The sequence below is a fragment of the Nylanderia fulva genome, unplaced genomic scaffold (genome assembly GCF_048542155.1).
Source record: "Nylanderia fulva isolate GAGA-0341 unplaced genomic scaffold, ASM4854215v1 Scaffold385, whole genome shotgun sequence".
In the NCBI taxonomy this organism is placed as follows: Eukaryota; Metazoa; Arthropoda; class Insecta; order Hymenoptera; family Formicidae; genus Nylanderia; species Nylanderia fulva.
In genome coordinates this window covers 58380-73056 of record NW_028190461.1, presented here as the reverse complement: position 1 = coordinate 73056, position 14677 = coordinate 58380, and positions in this window count along the sequence as shown.

Genomic DNA, 14677 nt, shown 5'->3' with positions numbered 1-14677 from the left:
TTTTGGCTCCATTGGTGTGAGTACGTGCTTCGCGTCGCTCATCCTGAATTTGGTCACCAGGTCCATAATGTATTTGTGTTGATGCATCTCGATACGTCTCGAGTCTTCTGCTTGTCTGAATTCGATCCCAAGGCAATACGTTAAGGCTCCCAGGTCTCGAATCTGAAATTCATAACTTAGAAAATTTTTTATTGATGTGAATAACTCTGGCTTGTTTACAGCCACTATTAAGTCGTCAACATAGACTGCGATGACTATTACTTCATTGTCTTTTTGTGAGGAGTAAATGCATGTGTCTGTGTTCGTTTGACGTAAGCCGTATTTATTAAAAACTTTATTGAGTTTGTGGTTCCACTGCCTTCCTGATTGTTTCAGTCCGTATAGGGATTTCTTTAGTTTGTAGACGTGGTCTTCGTATCCTGGTTTAATGAACTCTTGTGGTTGAAGCATATATATGTCCTCCTCTAATTCTGCATGTGTATATGCCATATTTATGTCTATGTGATATACTGCTAACTCTAACTCCACTGACAATGCCAGTACTTTTCGTATTGATTGTAGTCGTGCCACTGGCGCGTATGTTTCCTTATAGTCGACTCCAGGTACTTGTGAACAGCCTTTTGCCACTAATCGTGCTTTACGGCGTTCTATCGAACCATCAGGGTTGTATTTTGTTTTGAGCACCCAGCGGGATCCAATTGGTGTTTTGTCTGCCGGGCACTTCGTGAGTTCCCATACTCTTGCTTTCTGTAATTCTTCGAATTCCTTTTTCAAGGCTGACTTCCACGCTTCATGGTGTGGTCCGGACAATGCCTCTTCTAGGGTTGGTTCCGTAGGGTCGTCGAATGCTAGCTGGGCATACTCCATGGTGATTGGAGTTGTGTTGTATATTTTCTTTGGTCGCCCTGGTGTTCCACTTCGAATGATCTTCGGCCTTCCTGGCCTTTTGCGTATTTCAGGAGTCATTGGCGTACGAAATTCTTCTTGGTTTGAGTTCTCCTCCATTTCGTCGCTTTCCTCCCCCGCTTTTTCTGTTGATTGGCCTTCGTTATTATTCTCATTGTTTATTTTGTCTGAGATTGGTTTTAAGAGATCGACATCGAACGTTGATCTTGCCTGGTCCGTTGCTGACTCATTTATGAACTTAACATCCCTGCTTTTGATGATTTTCTTGGCTTCTTTGTTCCATAAGCGATATGCTTTTGATTCGTGGCTGTAGCCTAATAAGATACACTCAGTTGATCTTGGTTCGAATTTGCCCTTGCCGGGTTTCTTGTTCAGGGCATAAGCCTGACATCCAAAGATTTTGAAGTGTCTGACGCTTGGCTTCTCTTGAAACCACATCTCGTACGGGATCGTATCCTCGAGTGCCCTTGTTGGGGATCGATTTCTTATATAAGCCGCAGTGCTGATGGCCTCTGCCCAAAAATGCAATGGTAGTCCAGCCTGTAGAATCATGCACCTGGCCATTTCAGTCAGCGTCCTGTTCATTCTTTCTGCTACGCCGTTTTGTTGTGGGGTATAAACTACCGTGCGTTCTCTTTTAATGCCTAATCTGTTTAGTTCATCTTCGAATTCTTTTCCACAATATTCTAATCCATTATCTGTGCGGATTATTTTTATTCTGCGTTCATGTTGGTTTTCAACTAACGCTCTGTATTTGCAGAAGGCATCCTTGACTTCGTCTTTTGACTTTAGCAAATAGACTTCCACCCATCGTGTTCGGTCATCTATGAATGTAACAAAATACGCCGCTCCTCCAATTGATCGTGTCCTCACGGGTCCGCAGACGTCTGAATGTATAAGATCGAGTGTCTTACGGGTATGTTTCGTTGACTCCTTGGGTAACGGTGTTGCTGCCTGCTTTCCTTGGGCGCATATTTCGCAGTCCGCCATTTTTGCATTCATGGATATTGGCAAACCTTGTACCATTTGTTTGGATGCTAGTTTTCGTAAGTCAACTTCATTTAGATGGCCATAGCGATAATGCCATTGTTGTAAGATGTTCCCTTCTTTCGATAGTTTCGTCTGCTCCTCCGTTGGCTTGACAAAGAATAGATCTCCTCTTCTGCGCGCCTCAACTATTACCTCATCGTTCCGATTGATAATATGGGCGTACTCCTTTGTGAATGTGACCCGATGTCCATTATCTACCACCTTGGCTACGGATATTAAGTTTGTATTTAAGTCGGGCACACATAGTGTATTTTCAAGTCGGATAGGCTTATTACCATTTGTGGTTGCTACTGTTAGTGACACGGCTCCTTTTCCTTCGATGGGCGTAACTTTGTCTGTTGCAAGTCTGACTGTCTGATTTGTTATTGGATTTAGTTCTTGAAAATCGCCTTTCGAATGGCACATGTGGGAGGTTGCGCCGCTGTCGATACACCACTCCTTTGTAGGCACTATTTCTGTGTTCAACGCGATCGCTATCGAAGTTCCATCTGCTGTATCGCTCCAATGGTTTGACGACATTCCCTTGTCTGTGTAGCATAGTAGTGCCTCTTCTTGGGCATTTGCCATTGATTGTTTCTTCCATGGATTTTTTTTCCAGCATTCCGCCGCTTTGTGACCTAATTTCTTACAAAAATTGCATTTGTAGGTTTTGCGGTGGGGTACCTCGTTACCTTGTGCATTACCACCTCCAGTGTTTGGGCTGTACGTCGGTGTATTTCCACTTGTACGTCCATACTGCTTGCCCTTGAGAGATGATTGTTTGCTGTAGAGGGCGCCGGCTGTCTCTCGAGATCCTTGTGAGTTTTTTTTTGCTTCTGCTTTTTCGAGTAACTTTATTTTTAACGCGTCTGGTTTGGGCAATGAATCCCTTGCCTCAATCGCACACCTGAAGTTTTCATATGAGCTTGGTATACTGTAAAGTAATAAGATGCTCAACAAGTCCTCGGCTACGTTGATACCCATCTCACCGAGTTTATCTACGGTATTAAAGAATTTATTAAGGTGCTCGGCCATTAACGCATCATCTTCTAGTTTTATAAAGATTAATTGTTTTAAAAGTGTTGCCTTACGTGCGGGACCGCTCGATTCATACACTTGTTCAAGTTTGGTCCATACCTCGCGTGAAGTGATGCAGTATTTTATGTGGCATAACTCCGCTGGGCTCATGGCTAAAATGATATCTGCTCTCGCCTTACGGTCATTCTTATCCCACGCCGCCGCGTCCACCGGTGTCTCCGGTTTTACGCGCAATCCGTCGACGTAGCACCATAGATCGTTCTTTACCAGGATTGCCTCCATGTGCACCTTCCAAGTGTCATAATTATCCTTTTTTAACTTGTCTATATGCACACTTAAACTGGTTGCCATCTTTGTATTGACTCACACAGTTTACTACTTGCGGTTGTAAAGTTTTATGGATTTCGCACGAGCACGTGCCTTCCCGATTGTGAGGTTATAACTACCTCTCTCGTTGGGTAATTTCGCGCACAGTCTAATTTGTGACTTACGCTTGCGGTGTGCACTACGCTGGGCCCATAACCTGTTGGGATGTGAGCTTGGGTAGCGCAAGGATGGATCCAAGAAGAGAAAAATATAGTGTAGAGCTTAGACACGTTTTATTATAAGAAAAAAGATCGTACAGCCAGAAGGACTAGGCGGAAGAGAGCAAGCGCGTCGGAAGTTAGTACGACCGGGATCGATTTATCGATTAGGTCGATGTATACATCGACCCATGATTGGATGGTCGATAGGCGGTGTGTATAGAAGATGACAGTCTTGACCCGCGCGGTTCTATTTGTGTATATATTTATGTTTCAACACATACGTTCCACGTTAACATAGTAAATATGATTAAATACAAATTTTTTAACAATATCTTTTTTCACAAAATATATGTTTTATAATAATGAATACTTTTAATTACAGCTTTTTTTTTAGAGCGGAGGGTTTTTTAGTGGGTGAGAGTCCCACATACCCCCGTCGGACGGCCGATGGGAAATGCATAATGCATTTTTCCCTTCCTACAAAAAAAAACTGATATATACAGGATTCCGAAATTCGCGAGTCAAAATAGTATAGCAAAAAAGTTCTTTAAAATAAATTAAAAAGTTTAAGCTATTTCTTATTCTAAATAAAATTTTTGAGGTAAAAAAATTTTAAATTGGCCAATTATAGATTACGATTTAATGGACACTTGAAGTGCGTAAAGTGCATGGTCACTACCCAAACAGCACACATATCCTAAAAACGTTCAGAGAACATTCTGAGGATGTTCGAATGTCCTCTGGATATCCTCTGAATATCTTTCGGATATGTTGTGCTATTAGGATATAACATAATCGACTCACGGATAGGCGTCCGTTTAATCGTATTCTGTAATTGGCCAATTTTAAATCTTTTTACCTCAAAAAATACTGTTTGGAATGAAAAATGGTAAACATTTTTTTAATTTACTTTTTCGAGAAACTTTCTTTTTATGGTACTTTAATTCGCAAAATTCGGGACACCTTATATATATATATATATATATATACTTTTTTGTACACGTGGTATATGTATTAAATAAAAAATATTAATATACATATATTATATTATATAACAATTTTTGTATAATTTAAAGTTCAAAGTATATTTAATTATTCATTTAATTTTATTTAAATATATATTATTAGAAATTTTTTTTATGATAAATTATTTTCCATAAGTTTTATTTTTTTTATTATTTTTATTTTATAATATTATGTTAATTTTTTGTTATTTTTATACAAATATATTTATTTTATTTTCAATATTTATTTTCTTATTTTTTATATTTTTTGTGCAATCAATTTAATTTTCAGGGATGTTATTTTTGTAAATGAATATAAAATTATTGAAAATATTTTATAAATACAATTGATTTATTATTTCTTATTTTTTATTCATTTACAATTCTGATTTATTAAAAAAAAAAAAAAGAAAACATATGGTCTTGAACTCTGATCTTCGTCGTATTCTGGTCTATCAATTGTGGATGTAGCACGGACATGAACTAAATTTGGCTCTTTTACCGACATCGAAAGTAGATGTGGCCATGTAGTTCCAGACGCTCGTAAAATGGATGTACGTGACGCTAGTGAGCAGCCTAGAAAAAGCGTTTGACGAAAAACGGCGGCGTGGCCTCTCTCATTCTTCTCTCTGCTTAAGGGTCGGCAGGTGACATGGTGAAGACGCCTATCGGCCGGCCGGGAATTACGGATTCTTATTTTCCAGATATTAGCGAAAATATTGAATGAATCTTATTAAATGTAGGATATTCTTAATCAGTAAGCTCATTTGTAGTCCTCTAAAGAGCTATTTTATGAAAAAAAGATAAAAATAAAAATTTTTAATAAACTTGGGGGAATGCACAGCTAGGAACGGGTAAGGTTGGGTTAGCCGCGAGTCCGTATTTTATTTATTATAAATTTTTAAGAGCGAAAATGTAAAATCCGGCCTTTTAGAGGACTGCTTTATTATATAAAGAATATATTAAAAAAAAATTCACAAAGTTATGTCACTTATTTTATGAAATATCTGGACGATAAGATTCTCACTAGATTCATAAGGAGCAGGGGAAATTTCTGTGGTAACATGCTGACTGCTTGACAAGGAGAGAGCATCATTCCATCTTTGTCTCTCTTACATCGCATATGTAGTAGCGTCCATGTAGGTACAAACACTAATACGTGAGCACACGGATGCAAATATTGAGAGATAATGTCAGCAAAAAGGCTATCATATTATTTTTATTTTTTTGTATATGTATGCATATGTAAATAAAGAACAAAAATAAAAACTATTTTAAATAATAAGAATCTATTTGTGTGTGTGTGTGTAATTAAAAATTAATTAAAAAATTAAAAAATTAATTTATATACCATATATTTTTTTTATATCATATAAAAAAATCCTAGAAATGTACTTAAATTTTTCGTAGATCCTCGATTTTTTTCATTGCTTCTAAACATTCAGCTAAAAGAGCAGTTGAGACTATTCGAATAAAAAATATGTTATCTTATTTTTTGCAAATAATATAATATATTTTTTATTTAGGAGTCCAAAAATATATGTTACGCATAAGTTATTTATAATTTTCGTTCAAATTAAGAGAATATTGTATTGGATATATTGTAATGCATATACACATTAATTTTCATTAATTTACTTGTTTAACAAAAACATGGTTTTTTGATAATAATTTAAAATTATTTCTGCTCAGTGATTTTTAAATAGCCGCAGTATATTGACGGTGCAAAGGTAGCATAATCAATTGTTTTTTAAATGAAAACTGGAATGAAGGAATTGATTAAATTAAAGCTGTTTTAATTTGTAGATTTAAAATTTAAATTTTAAGTTAAAATTCTTAAAAGAAATTATGGGACGAGAAGATTCTATTAAATTTAATATAATTTTTATATTTAAGGAAATAAATTTTATTTTAATGATTATATTTTATTGGGAGGATAATTAAATGAAATGAACTTTAATTTAAAGATAATTTTAACATTAATTAATGAAATTTTTATAAAGGATTGATTATTAAATTAAGAAAAATTTTTTTTTTTTATAATAATTATTATAAAAATTAATTACCTTAGGGATAACAGCGTAATATTTTCAGAAAGATCATATTAATAAAAATGATTGCGACCTCGATGTTGAATTAAAATAAAAATTAAATGAAGAAGTTTAATATTTTAGTCTGTTCGACTAATAAAATTTTACATGATTTGAGTTCAGATCGGTGTAAGCCAGATCGGTTTCTATCTATAATAAAATTAAGAAAATTTTGTACAAAAGGACTTTTTTTTAAATTATATTTTTTTTAATGAATAAATTTAATTGATTAAATATATGTAAATAAATAAAATTACTTTGGCAAAATTTAAGTGTATTAAATTTAGAATTTAAATGATGTATAATAGAAAAAAGTTATACAAGTAATAATTTGTCAAAATTTAAGATTATATTTTTATAGTGCGTTAAATATATTAAGATTGTTAATTTTGTTATTAATTATATTAGTTGGGGTAGCTTTTTTAACTTTATTGGAACGAAAAATTTTAAGATATGTACAAATTCGTAAAGAACCTAATAAGGTGGGATTTATAGGATTATTTCAACCTTTTAGTGATGCTATTAAATTACTTAATAAAGAATTATTTTATGTATATAAATCTAATTATAATTTTTTTTATTTATGTCCTATAATTAGATTTGTTTTAATAATAATATAATTAGTATACTAATATTTATTTTTTAAATTATTCTATTTTATTAATAATTGTTTTTATAACTATTAGAGGGTATGTTATAATTTTTATGGGATGATCAGCTAATTCGATTTATTCAATAATAGGGGCAATACGATCAGTTTCACAAATATTATCATATGAAGTAAGATTTATTTTAATTATTTTAGTTATTATATTAATAAGAGAGAGATATTCTTTTTTTGATTTTATTAATTATCAATTTTATTTATGATATAGTAGTTTTATATCCTTTGTTTATTATAGTTTTTATTAGGATTTTAGCTGAATTAAATCGAAGTCCTATAAATTTTATCGAAGGTGGGTCAGAATTAGTTTCAGGGTTTAATATTGAATATTTTAGAGGTGGGTTTACATTAATTTTTTTATCTGAATATGGAATAATTATTTTTTTTTTAATTAATTAGAATTTATATATTTAGTAATTTATTAAAATATTCAATAATTTTAACTTTTATTTTAATTAATATTGTAGAATATTAATTTTTATACATGGAATACTTCCTCGAATACGATATGATGAATTAATATATTTATGTTGGAAAATTATTTTACCATTAATTTTAGTTTATATTTTATTAATTTTTGGATTTAAATTTATATTATTAATAATAATTTAGTAAAAAAAAATAAATGTTTAAAAGTTAATAGAAAATTAAAATTTCTTTAATATGTTTTCAAAACATAAACTTAAATTCAAGATCATGAACTTAATTTAATAGTAATTTATAAAAAATTTAAGTATTAAATATAATTATTTTTAATATTTTAAATTTATTTATAATAATAAATTTTAAAATATTTATTTAAAAATAATTAAATCTCAAATTTTTATTAAGAAAGGTAATAAGATAAAATAAAGAAAGTAACATAATGATAAAATTTGTCTAATAATGATAAAAGGTATATTTCAATAGATTGAGCTCCTGCTCATGTTAATAGAATAAAAATATTAATAAAAATTCAAAATCAAAATAAATATTGATTTAAAGGATAAAATGATAATGAATTAAATTTTATAGAAATTAGAGGTAAAAAGTATAAGATAATAATTGATGATAATAATGCAATTACACCTCTTAATTTGTTAGGGATAGATCGGAGGATAGCATAAGCATATAGAAAATATCACTCAGGTTTAATATGAATTGAAAATGTATTTTATAAATAAATGAAATATTATATATATATAATATATAAGTTTATATATATATATATATATATATATATATATATATTGTTACGTCCCTGATCTTTCATCCCCTGAATATCATCCCTTGTGTCGTGGAGCTTCATCGTTAAGGGGGGTTGTTTATTGACAACCGCCCGGTGGTTGTTTTCAGGCTCCATGACAGTTTTGGTCTAGCTGTCATCTCGTACGGACGTGACTTGACCAGAGAGCAATCTTCTTTCTTTCGCGTGTACATTAGTCATTGTATTTCATCATTGTATAAAGGATCATTTCTTCATTATTTATTTCGCGAGCCGCGAGTGAGTGAGAGTGTGTGCGAGAGACGTCTTTTGCGAGAAAGAACGTCTGGAGGACGTAACATTTTGGGGGCTCGTCCGGGATCGGATCGAAGGAATATCTCACCGCAGCGGAACGGAACGTCGAGAATGATACATTCCCCGAGGATTACCCGTTCACAAGCTCCGTCTCGAACGACTGGCAGCAAGGAATCAGGAGAGCAAACGGGCTCGTTACCGGAAGTCGCAGGAGAACCGGCGGTAACAGAATCTACAGCTCGGGTTGTACCTTGAAGGAGATTCATTCCCAGCCACAAAATCTACAGCTAAGTCCTTCTAATAATAGAACGTGTGGAAATTCGGGTACGCATTTTTTAAATGAGAGGGAGAACGATTTTCGCGCGATATTAGGGTAGCGGCGAGCAAACTACTAAGACCACAGGACAAGGTTGTAAAAAGAATGAGAGAGCGAGCATGAGGACCCGTTAAGATAGAACAAACGATAGAGAGGGGAAAAAAGCATAAAGAAAGGGGTAGGTCCTAAGTAGTAGAGGGGGATATTAAGAGAGCTGGCCTTAACGATAAGAAGAGCGAAGTAACCAAGTAGGATTAAAGCCGAAGGTTCCCCAAAGAAAGGAAAAGCTAGGTGAGGGGATGGCGGAATATAATGGCTGGTTGTGCGATAACGGGAACAAATACAAAAGCCATAGGATTAGCAATAACTAAGAGCAAGCAGAAACAGATAGAAAATAAAAAAGGAGAAGTACAGAGGGATGAATTGGGAGAGTGTATAAGTTAGTAAGGAAGGATATGGGAGACAGTTGAGCAGAGGCTGTGGTGGGAGGAGGGGAGGAACGAAGAAATAATAATGAACGAGTCTAGCATACCAGTGTGAGGTGAGGGCTTAAAAAAAGCACCTGATACTTATGACGGGACAGTATCACTTCGTGAATTTTTCTCGCAGTTTAACTTAATTGCTCAAGCGAATAGTTGGGATGATACAACAAAGACTGTTGCACTCGCTTCGAATTTGAGGGGAAAAGCGCGTTCAGTATTAGAGACGGTAGAAGACGTGTCCAATTTAGAATTCGGATTAGGTTCGGAACTTGAAAGATTGGTTCGCCTTGCGTATCCCGAGTGCCCACACGAAATCCGAGATAAAATCGCCTGCGCGCAATTCATTTCAGCGATATATGATAATTTTGTCAAACGAACTTTACAATTAGAAAATATAACCTCATCTCATTGAGTTTGGCAATTGAAAGGGCAAAAGCCATAAAAATAATTCAAGGGGAGGGTTACGAAAGAAAGATAGATTAGCTCCTTTTCTCGAGAGAAGTTTAGAAAAATAATTAAGTAGATTGGAGCCCGAAAATGTCGATTTTCATTTAAAAATTCGGGGGGATGTTTTAATTTAAAAAAAATAGAATAAGTTACTGCGCATTTTATTTTTCGTTACAGAGTCTTCAATTTGGAAAGAAATTTGTCTTTGACCTGAGAAGAGTTTCCTGAATGGCGGAAAAATTTATCTCCCAGCTTAGTCTTCGAGGGAGAAAATCTTCATCCGTCTTTATTCTACTCTAAGAAGACTGTCTTGCCCGCGGTTTTTGATCCGTGGTTTTCCCGCGGGACTTTGGGCAAATGCCGAGACAGGGACTTGGGGAGTCCATGAGGGACAATGGGTCCACGGAAGATACCCCCCCCCTTGTCTGAACCGAAGGACGAAGGGAGACTGGGACTTATCTTCAAGGAATTTTGAAAGTCGATTGGGACCAAATTGAGTCGCTCGGTAACCTGCGGCAGCAGCCCAGGGTAGGGCAGGAAGACTCGTCGGTGCCCTGGAATCGACAATACAGTTGTACTGTGGACTTGGATTGGCAAATATAGTCCAACGGATGTGCGACGGGATCCAGAATGGCGGATTGTTTGGTAACCTGTGGCAGGAGCCCAGAGTAGAACAAGAAAATTCGTCGGAGTCCTGAGGTCGGCATCGGAATGCAGAGTTATTGTGCAGCGTTGGACAGCCCTCTGTTTTTGATTGTCGGGACGACAATCTTGAAGAAGGGGGGCAGTGTTACGTCCCTGATCTTTCATCCCCTGAATATCATCCCTTGTGTCGTGGAGCTTCATCGTTAAGGGGGGTTGTTTATTGACAACCGCCCGGTGGTTGTTTTCAGGCTCCATGACAGTTTTGGTCTAGCTGTCATCTCGTACGGACGTGACTTGACCAGAGAGCAATCTTTAGTCATTGTATTTCATCATTGTATAAAGGATCATTTCTTCATAAGAGAGTGTATTTATTTCGCGAGCCGCGAGTGAGTGAGAGTGTGTGCGAGAGACGTCTTTTGCGAGAAAGAACGTCTGGAGGACGTAACAATATATATATATATATATATATACAGATATGACAACCGTTATCTTGATTTTTTCCGATTATTGATGTTACATTGCGTATAACTCTCATTTCTTCCTCTCTGCTACATAAGTACTTATGACGTGAAAGAACTTACGAGTAACGTATGATGGCTCAATGCAAGAATATTTAATCACGTAAAAAACTTGAGTTCAAATATATCAATATCAATTTTTTTATAATATATTGGAATATAGAAAATCATAGAAATATATTTTTTATATAGGCGATAAACTTAAAAATTTGATATTGAAAATATTTTAATCATTTTACAACTACACATACTATAAATATATAAATGCAAAATAATTCCGTAAGTAAATAAATTTCAAGTAATAAATCAATTGCACACATGCACACAGCTGGTATGTAGATTTTTATTAAATTTATTTTCTGAATTATTTTACACTTATATATAGTGTATGTAGTAAAAATATTTTCATATATTAAAAAATTTTTAAATCGCCGAAATATATTCTTTTATCATTTTTCTATATTCTAATATATATATATATATATATATTATAAAAAAATTGATATTGATATATTTGAACTCTAATTTATATTCTGGATGATATACTGAACATCCTTGCATTGATTATACATTACTCAACGTTCTTTCACGTTATAAGTATTTGGAGCAAATTATACAATAGCATCAGTAATCAAAAAGAAATCAAGAATATAATCAACATATCTCTTATATAATATATATATATATATATATATATATATATATATGTTATATATATACGTTATGCACATAGGTGCATAACCATATATACAATTGCCAAAAAGTGGGTGCTTATTAGCCTTGTTACGCTACTGCCTTCTGCTACGGAAGGCCAGAAAGCATTTTCAGGCGGCATCTCGCGTATACCGGCACGATAGAGGAACAAGGAGAACACGTGATTATCGGTCCTTGTCTCTCTACGGTACGTCCGCGTGAGCAATGCAATGGTGTATGTACGTGTACAGACATGCACCACTACATAAAACCTGAGAATTGGTTTCTCGGCGTTGGCAACACTGAAATCGGAGTTTCGCGTTGTCACCGCGCGAGGTCTCCAACATCAATTCGGAGTTTGGCCGACCGACCTGTCGACCCTTAATAGACAGATCGCCAAAGGTCTGGGAGTCGATTGTGTAATTTTTTCTAAAGTGAAAATGTGAAAAGTGAAAAATTTCTTCCAATCACACATCGATTTCATTTTAAAATCAATGCGTGATTGGTGGAAATTTTTCACTTTTCACGTTTTCACTTTAGAAAAAGTTACACAATCGACCCCCTGGATGAAAGAGAGACCAGGGGATCGATTGTCTATTTGTGTCGATTTTTCTCACTTTTTGCACATTCATTTCACGTGAAGAAATACACGCGATTGGCTATGAGCAAGATGAAAATACGATATCCCTAGATTCACGGGAGCACAAACCATAGTGAACATTTCGTAAAGCGTATATGCATGCATATATGTTTCAGTGATACCTTTATCTTTATAACCTCTGCAGTTTGAACGGTGTGAATAAGAATGAATGTTACAGAGAAACAAAAAGAAATTATAAATTTAACATATATACGATAGGCAATAAGAGCCAAATCGCGGATGATAGTGCGTTATTCTAAACGAAACTAAATTTTTTCGTTAGAATTAAATACCTGTGCACAAGGCACCAAATTCTTACTTGGACACGGCCAAGATATAAAATTGGAATAATCTCTACAAGAGATTTTTGATTCCATGTATCCCCTATTCCCCCTAAAGAAATAAAGTGCGAGAGAAAAATATAGATCCGAAAGTCGCAGAATCGGGAATCGAACCCGAGACCTTTCGCTTGCCGGGCGACTGCTCTTCCAACTGAGCTATTCAGATCCTTTCGATTCTATACTTTTCTCTGTTATATATATTAATGTTGGTAAATAAACGCCTTTAAGCCAGCGTGTATAAATTAAGAGTTTAACTAGGCTCTGTAATATAAATATAAATTTAACATATATACGATAGGCAATAAGAGCCAAATCGCGGATGACAGTGCGTTATTCTAAACGAAACTAAATTTTTTCGTTAGAATTAAATACCTGTGCACAAGGCACCAAATTTTTACTTGGACACGGCCAAGATATAAAATTGGAATAATCTCTACAAGAGATTTTTGATTCCATGTATCCCCTATTCCCCCTAAAGAAATAAAGTGCGAGAGAAAAATATAGATCCGAAAGTCGCAGAATCGGGAATCGAACCCGAGACCTTTCGCTTGCCGGGCGACTGCTCTTCCAACTGAGCTATTCAGATCCTTTCGATTCTATACTTTTCTCTGTTATATATATTAATGTTGGTAAATAAACGCCTTTAAGCCAGCGTGTATAAATTAAGAGTTTAACTAGGCTCTGTAATATAAATATAAATTTAACATATATACGATAGGCAATAAGAGCCAAATCGCGGATGACAGTGCGTTATTCTAAACGAAACTAAATTTTTTCGTTAGAATTAAATACCTGTGCACAAGGCACCAAATTTTTACTTGGACACGGCCAAGATATAAAATTGGAATAATCTCTACAAGAGATTTTTGATTCCATGTATCCCCTATTCCCCCTAAAGAAATAAAGTGCGTACCAAGATTAATATATATAACAGAGAAAAGTATAGAATCGAAAGGATCTGAATAGCTCAGTTGGAAGAGCAGTCGCCCGGCAAGCGAAAGGTCTCGGGTTCGATTCCCGATTCTGCGACTTTCGGATCTATATTTTTCTCTCGCACTTTATTTCTTTAGGGGGAATAGGGGATACATGGAATCAAAAATCTCTTGTAGAGATTATTCCAATTTTATATCTTGGCCGTGTCCAAGTAAAAATTTGGTGCCTTGTGCACAGGTATTTAATTCTAACGAAAAAATTTAGTTTCGTTTAGAATAACGCACTGTCATCCGCGATTTGGCTCTTATTGCCTATCGTATATATGTTAAATTTATATTTATATTACAGAGCCTAGTTAAACTCTTAAAAAGAAATTATGTTAAATTTTATGAATAAACATTCGGATTTCGGTCGGGGGCGGATACATTTTTGAACATGCTTGAATAAAATTGACGCGGCGTGTTATGAGAATTGATCGATATAAAACAATACATTAATAAAAAAGTAGTGTTTAAAAATCTTTTATTATAAAGTTAAGAAATGTAGTGTGATAATCTTAATTATTAATTTATTATAAGATTATGAAATGTACTAATTTAATGTGATACAATTTATGTGATAAATATATATATAAATATATATATATATTGTATATATATATATCCTATTCAAAATACCATCACACAATATTTCTTAATTCGTACTTCTTCTGCTTGCATTATATTTATATCATTAAATGGTATCGGCACTTCTCCTTCTTCCTCCAAATATATTTCATTTAATGGAATTCTCCATTTATAAGCAATGTTATGTAAAACACAACATGCATTTACAATTAGAGTTGTAAAGAATAGATTTAAAAAATACCTTTTCTTATCTCAATTATGCACTATAATTATTTACATA